The 8,231-nt window shown below is 38.1% G+C and overlaps 1 non-coding gene across 1 annotated transcript; it reads right to left on the bottom strand.

Moving 5' to 3' along the window:
• Nucleotides 1-550: 550 nt before the first annotated feature.
• On the bottom strand, nt 551-673 carry LOC130020841 (U6atac minor spliceosomal RNA). Its single transcript, XR_008792044.1, has one exon. It is a non-coding gene; the product is annotated as a U6atac minor spliceosomal RNA (small nuclear RNA).
• Nucleotides 674-8,231: the final 7,558 nt, after the last annotated feature.

Below are 8,231 nucleotides of genomic sequence, written 5' to 3'. Positions count from 1 at the left end.
TATGGCCTATTCCCATGTAAAATAGGTTTGGGATTAATTTTTCAATTGTTTGATGTTTTTAATGAGTGTCCAATTCAGTATAATAAAGAATTTATATACATGTGTGTATATATATACATGTAATAGGAAACGATTTAAGATTTCTCAACATTCAAGTGTGATACAAGGAGGGAAGAAGAAATTATATTAAGCCTCCTAGAACAAGACATTTAAAAATCCAAATCACACAAATTTTAATTTTATAGGTTAAAGAGAATAAAAGCCTTTGGGTCTAAAATGGAATAAGATAAGATTACAATCTTATTACAATATTTGGGAGATATTATCTGTAGACATCATATCAAAAAGACCTCATGGAAAAAAATGTTTTTTCAATCATAACTTCTGAAGTCTGAGAATTTTATAACATCTAGTGTATAATAAAATGTTCATTTGACTTTTCTGGGTTGATACAATTCTCAGTGATTTTTTTTTAAATTTTTATTAGTGAGACACCATGAGGTACAGTTGTAGACTTACAAATTTTGTTCTTGAGTTTCAATTATACAATGAAAAACGCTGGTTAGATGCCACGAAGTAGGTGGCAGTGCCTTAACCGTATGCGTGTTGCAGGCCGAAGCCGCTTCCATCCTTGTCAAAGGGAGTGATAACCTTCTTTCCTTTCATACAACACCTGAGTGATTTATTTTTCAACAACACATCTCATTCATATGACTGATTTAATTTGCTACTTCTAATTAAAGACTTTTTTTAAAATTGCAAGTGAGGCCACTGGAGTAATAACTCTTCTCATTTAAGGAGGGGATTTTCTTTACAGCAGAGTAAAGAAACCTCAGGCATCTCTGTTCATTAAATTCAACTTAGCCCCAATATACAGAGGGTTCAATATACATATTGCACTAATGTGTAATCTTCAACTTACCAGAACCCTTTCCCCTAGTGTCTCTATCTCTTATCTGACTTTAGGACCACAGATAATATGAAAATGTTTAAAATATGATTCCATATAAAATTCAGATTCCTTACAATCCTATACTAATGAAAGTAAATAGATAGATGAAATCACCTCTTACTGAGGTAAGGTACAGGTACTGACAGAGGCATGTATTAGCTATAAATGTTCATTATAAAGGGCCAGGGCTTGAAGCCAGAAAAGTCATCTGATACTTAAGACCAACTGTCCATGCAGAGGTTTCAGAGAAGTCAGGCAGATGAGGAATTCTTACACACACACACACACACACACACACACACACACACACACACACACACACCACACAATCCCACCTTTTTCTGCAAGGAACGGGTCGATCTCTAGTTCAACTCACATTACCTAGAATTGGTACTCTGAACTTGTAACTGTGACTTCAGCAATCATAAACACAACTAAAAGAATTCAGAAGAGAAACAATGGGAACTAAATAAAATCACGCAGCCCTTCTAATCCATCCAACAGCAGTTCAGGTCTCTCCCATAAGTAAAATTTTAAATCAACTAATCTATTTTCCTGGTCAGTACTGGTGAATTACTCTGCATGACGACATCTTGCCTTCCTACCTTTTTCTGGGAGAAAAATAATCTTCCTTTTCTATTTCTAATATTTTCATCCCACCCTCTTTCTGACTCCCAAAACTCCCATTTTGTGAAATTCCTTGCATGAATGCTACATGCTACATGGACTGAAAGGATTAGTTGGTAGACAGTTATTATACCTTTAATAAATTTTAGGGAAACACGCAATGTGGATTCCTTCCCAGCTCACCTTCCATGGGACTATGTGAGAAACACTCTATTACTGCTCACAAGTTCACAATTGTTAGTCAGAATGACCTCCACACTGCAGTGAAGCTGAATAAACAATGAGCTGGAGAAGAGGTTGAAAGACTGCTCCCTCCTTTATCCCTTTCATCTCTTTTTTTAATTCTCTGGGGGTACAGAGGAATAAGAGAAAATTAATCTTTTAAATATGATTGCCCTTGTTCTAATTTTTGTCTAAAATATATTCTTGAAAAGTATTATCCATGATGGGAGAAATGATAAAGAACTAGTTATTCAATGATCAGTTTCAAGATCAACTTTCAGGGGCCTTCCTTTACCACACACTCTTCTCTGTATCACTTCATCCTATATTAGTTCACCATGGAGAAGACATTATCATTTTAGAATATTTTTCTTTATTTGTTACATAATGGAGGCAGAGTCTCCTGCCTCCATGCCTGGCTGTCCTCACCGGGGCCCCTTGGAGGAGGGTGGATTAAGTTTCCCTCCCCACCCCGAGCAGAGCCCCGGCAGCGGAAGACCTCTGGTTCCAGCCACAGCCATGCTGAAGACCACTCTCCACACATTTGGACGAGCCTCATGCATGAAGGAACCGGCAGAGGAACCCAGCTTCCAGGACCTGGGGCGTAGATCTCCAAGCCTGCTCAGATTGGGACTGGGGCCTACTCCACCCAGATCCCCCATCGTCCAGTATGTAGGCGTTATACCCACCAACTGCCCCGGGTGCCGTGTAATCCCATCAACGGCCAAGACCCAGAGACTATAAAACCCTGCTCCCGGAAGATATCTTATTATCTAGTTCTTATTCTGGAAAACCTGGCAGGCTACCAAAAGTATACTGCCCACACAGCAGAGTCTGGCAAACTCCCTGTGGCATATTCAATATGCCAAAAACCAGTAACAATGATGGGTCTCATTTTCCTGGCCCTGATAGAGCATTGAATGTGGCACTTTTTAAAATCTCACAGCTAGGATGAAGGAGACATTACGGGGGCCTGCTCGAGGCAATCGATGAACAACAGGATGACAGTGATACAGTGATACATAATGAAATTAATGGAGACATCAGTCAGACCAACTGGCTTGGAATACTGGGTCCTCCAATTTAATTGGTAGGCCAGAATTTACATATTGGTTCAACTCTCTGAAAACAGGAATGATACTTACACCCAGGATTTGGGGGCAGGATTTCACTGGTTAATACTATATTCAAGGGCTGGAGCGATAGCACAGTGGGTAGGGCGTTTGCCTTGCACGCAGTTGAACTGGGTTTGATTCCTCTGTACCTCTTAGATAGCCCGGCAAGCTACCAAGAGTATCCTGCCCACACAGCAGAGCCTGGCAAGCTCCCCATGGCATATTCGATATGGCAAAAACAGTAGCAGCAAGTCTCACAATGGAAATGTTACTGGTGCCCCCTCAAGCAAATTGATGAACGACAGGAGGACAGTGCTACAATGCTACTATATTTAAGCAGGAGCAAAGGAAACATTTGATCAATATGAACTTGCATTATTTTTCATGAGAGTAGGTGAGGTTGCACTACGCATGTTGGAATTCTGGGGATGCTTAAAGCTCTGTGCTTGGAGGTCACTCCTGGTAGTGCTCAAGGAACCAAGCTGGGCCAGGGATCAAATCTGATCCTCTTGTATGCAAAGTATGATTCAGCTTGTAGAGCTATCACTCAGGTGCTGGGCTTTCCTTTGTTAATTGTCTGGTGCCTGCTCTCTATCATTTGTCTGACTTGGTGAAAAAGTACTTACGTGCTTGGAGCACATATGAGAATTTCAGTAAATACAATATGAATTATGTGCCTCCATTAGGATTTTGAAATTTGTATGCAACTCGCCAGGTATTAGATGGATGGAATTTAAAACCCAACAGCTCACACTAGACACTGAGCATCTACATAAATAGTACTACATAAATTTATTACCATAAATAGGGAGCTAAGAATCAAGCCTATCTGATGACAGTGGTTTCCTGTTTAAGTTGCTGAGAAATGATGCCCGTGGTTTTCTTCTTCATGTTTTCTATGCACTTGATAACTTCATTTCCTATGACTGAGTGATTGAGTCAAATCCATGCCATACCAGTTGGTCACTTCAAGAATCTATAAGAGAAGCTCTGTTCTCACTCCATTCTTTCTCCTGAAGTTACTTCTCTTTGAACCAAGATTATTTATTTCCACTATTCTCTTTCCTTTTAAAAACATTCCAATTATGGTTTTTACATTAGAAAACTCCCCAGCACCAATAAAAAGTATGGGAGTGTGTTTTACTGGGCAGGCTCTCAATATACCCTAATGCCTCAGTCACCCTTTTCTTACTTGTCGGTTGGATCAGATGAGTTGTAATAATCAAATTAAGGGCCAAACGGAGTAAAAACTGTTGAAAATAGATTCATCTTCTCAAATAACCAGATTCATGATAATCACATTACCATGCTCTCTCCATATTCAAGTGACTCTATGAAATGCCTTCTTTATCACTGAACTTGATTGAATAGTTATCTCTTTATTCATATCAGATGTTACTATGGGTGTGGTTGTGTTAAAACAATCTCAGAAAGCACAAGAATTTGGGGCAATCATAAGTCCCAAGGAAACTCTAGGTGCTTCCTTTTATATATGGGAGAATTCTGGGGAAATTATGGAAAACAACACAGATGAGGGAATTCATTAAAGAAAATGTAACCAAGATAGAAGAAATCTGGATCTCTTTGGGAAGGGTAAAACGTCATTTGTGAAATAATAGTCATCAATATAAGTTCATAATATTAAATGATATTATTAACACTCTATAAGAATCATCAGGATTTTCTCAGGGACTACTGCTAACACCTACCTTGGCTTTATTGCATACTTTCGGGATCCTTAACTAATTACAATTTGCTTAATAGAAATTTCTCAAGATTCCGCTATTGGGATTTAATAATCCAGGCACCACTGGGATATAATTGTGAGCACAAACAGAAACAACAGCATCAAAACAGAGGTCAGAGTTCAGGGCTAAGTATTGAGACTATGTCATTCAACCAACCACTTAATCATGTATAAGTTTGAAACTCTGATGACCCTGTGAAGGAGAAGGAAGTGGAGTCTGAGATCATATCACAAGGAATTGAACGAATCAGGGTAGGTTACTTTTAGGAGTAAAGCTGCAACTTAAAACAGGGACTGAAATATTCTACATGGCTGGAAATTGGGGAAGATGGCAGGTATCTTCAAGGCTGAATGACTAGCATTTCCAATGACATGTGGCAGGGGAAAAAATAGCACGGAGGGCAAGGTACTGAAGAAAACCAGATTCACTGCAAGCAAGAGCAGAACATCACAGGAAGTTCACAAGAAAGCGAGAAAATTGGGAGGGCACTAGACTACTTACCGTCTTCTCAGCCTTGTTAAGTTTTGCTTTCTTCAAAGAGAAATGGGAAAATTTTTAAGTGTTTTTGTTGCTTTACTAAGAAGATTGTCAGCCCAGCTGCGTTTGGCACATTAAAAAAGAGAGAACCAGAATAAATCTGAGTAAAGGATAAAAAAGCAACTATTGGGATATGAACAAAATGTAACAGGACATCAAGATTCCTACCGAAAATGAAAACACATGGGAAGGGAATGAACTCAAAGTCAAGGTAAAATTCTGTGAGCCAAAACCATCTAGACATCATCTGCTTAAGATTCCTACAGTTCCCAGAAATCACACCTCCCAAGTTTCCCTTCTCTGCACCATTTAGCTATTTGAAGATTGTCTTCTATTCTGGCCCTTTGGTTCTCCATCACAATGCAGAAGTAAAATTAATGGTAATAAGAAATTGATTTAAGGTCTGCTCTAGGGTAAAATAATGATTCATTGACGTTTGTAGCATTTTATTGTAAGTGTGGTGGAAATGATTATTATCTTTAATGGTTAACTGAGTAATTGATTATTGATAAATGAGTACTCTATTCAAGCCAGGATTCATCTTACATCACCTGGAAAAGGATGATGTTCCTACTCTTTTAATGACCATTAAGTGGTAAATAAGGAAGTGGAGATGTTTCATAACTTACATATTAAGTATCTTTGGTCATTTAACCACCTCTACAATGAGAGCAATAAGGCAGTTGGGGGTAGATAGCCAATTTAAGGAAAGATCAATGACTGTTTTTCAGAGTTTTATTGAAAGTGCATTATAGATTGTCTTGCTTTTAACATTATTACTTCATTGAATAACGATATATGAGTAGGCTACGGGGAAGAATTAGAATACAGCTAGGCAAAGGTATCTGTGTGACAGAATGAGAATTACATGGTAAAATGGCCTCCAGAGAAAATGCCAGTCCTACCCCTACCCTCTCCACCAGCACTAGTGGGTTAACCACTGGAAAAACAGAGCCTGTGCTCCAGCCCTCTCCTGTTCCAGTCAACTATCTTCTGACGTTACTTCACAGCTGCCCACCTAAATCCCTATGCTGTCATGTTACTCTTCAAAGTGCACCCCCACAAACAATGGTTATGTCTCGCTCAAGCTTATAATCCACATAAATTTCTGATGTGCCCTAACAATCTCTACTTAAATCATAATTCATTGTCACAACTATCACAACTCCCTTTCAATATTTTTTTCTTCTTAGGTCACACCCAGCGATGCTCAGGGGTTACTCCTGGCTCTGCCCTCAGGAATTACCCGTTGTGGTGCTTGGGGGACCATATGGGATGCTGAAAATCGAACGCAGGTCGGCCGCGTGCAAGGCAAATGCCCTACCAGCTATACTATTCCTCCAGCCCTACCTTTCAATATTTTTATTTCAATGAAGCCTGAACAAGAAAGTCATGTAGCTTAACCAAATTATACTTCCCTTTTAACCCTGCTTATGAAAACTTTTCTTTAAAATATCAGTAACACGCCTGATACATTTGTGACGAGTGGCGATACAAAGATTCACAAGACTATACATTGGGGCAGGTAGACAGAATAGAAATGGGCAGTGAGCTACTGACCTCAAAGACTGACACACCTGGGTTCAAATCCATGCTCCTTCCCATATGAGAGAGCTCAATAAAGATGAACTTTTATTCATCTTTGGTAGCTTTTATTCAACTTTGATAGAATGTGGTAAGAAAGGCATGCCATTATATTTTACCACCAATTTAGCTTTAGTTTACAAGTTTTAGAATTTAAGTTTTACTTTTATACTTTCATATGTACAGAATACAATTATGTATATATATATATATATATATATATATATATAATCCCACTCCCATAACCAAGTCACAGTGCCAGTACAGCATCAGAAAGACCCTCTGCATCCCAGTCCAGTATCAGAAAGACCCACTGCATCTTTCCCCACTTTCCTTTCCTGCTGGGAACTACCATAGACTCAGAGTTCATCCAACAAATCTATGAGTTGGTGACTGCCTGTTTTTTCCCAGTTTACGTGCGTCAGTCATTCATATTCCACATATGAAATTTATGAGTGAAATAAACCATCTCAGTGAAACACATTTGCGTGAAATAAAAGTACTTTGTTACTTAAAAATATCACAAGATTCATTCCTTTTGTTCCAAAAGACAACATTTCATCTTTTTTCATGGCAGATTTGAATCAACATGTATATATACCACCACTTCTTTCTTCAGGCATCTATTTATGAACATTTATATTGATTTGATACGTTGACTACTTTGAATAATACTTCAGTGAACACAAGGACACACATTTCCTTTCAAATTAGTGTTTTCGTATTAATTGGATAAATGCCTAGGTCATATGTTGGGCTTAGAATTCCCTACAGCCTCCTCAGACTAGAGAGGACAGAGTTCAGTATCAGAGGCAAGAGTGAATACTGTAAGGGAGATACAATATTGTTCACATATTTTTTCTTGCATTAGTACAGAAATATTCCTGACCATGGGGCTGTAGTAACTATGGACTTCTTTCATTTAAATAGATTGGTAGCTCTTTTCAATAGACTATTAGAAGAGTAACTGCTATGTATGATTTAAAAGGACCCTGAACTTTGACTCTCTTCTGTATGATATATGAATAGCTTGAAGCTTCTGGGGTCAAGGGTGAGAAATAATGAATTTATGGCAACATTCTGTCTCCTCTCACTTAAAAAAAAAGATGGTATATTTGGAACATTAAATTATGAGTATTTTTTCCTCCAGAAATAAATGGTCTTAGAGAAGATGTACTAAATCAATGCTTTCCAATTCCATTCAAACTATTCTTATTATTTATATTTATTCCCCATGGATCTCAGATGTGATTGAAAGGAGGAGGACTTAGGATTGAAGGAAAGACAAAGCCACTATAACTGTGTTTAGAAGTGCAGAAAGTAAAGAACAAAATATAGTAAAATTTTTATGTTGCTAGGGTCAACAAAAATGTATATGAATATTGCATATTATTAGAAGTATCATAAGTTAGTGACAGGTAGATATATGCAGGATACTACTCTAAC

The sequence above is a fragment of the Sorex fumeus genome, unplaced genomic scaffold (assembly GCF_029834395.1).
Source record: "Sorex fumeus unplaced genomic scaffold, SorFum_2.1 ptg000013l, whole genome shotgun sequence".
Lineage (NCBI taxonomy): Eukaryota > Metazoa > Chordata > Mammalia > Eulipotyphla > Soricidae > Sorex > Sorex fumeus.
The sequence above is the reverse complement of the archived record's forward strand: the minus strand, read 5'-3'. Positions and strand labels throughout refer to the sequence as shown.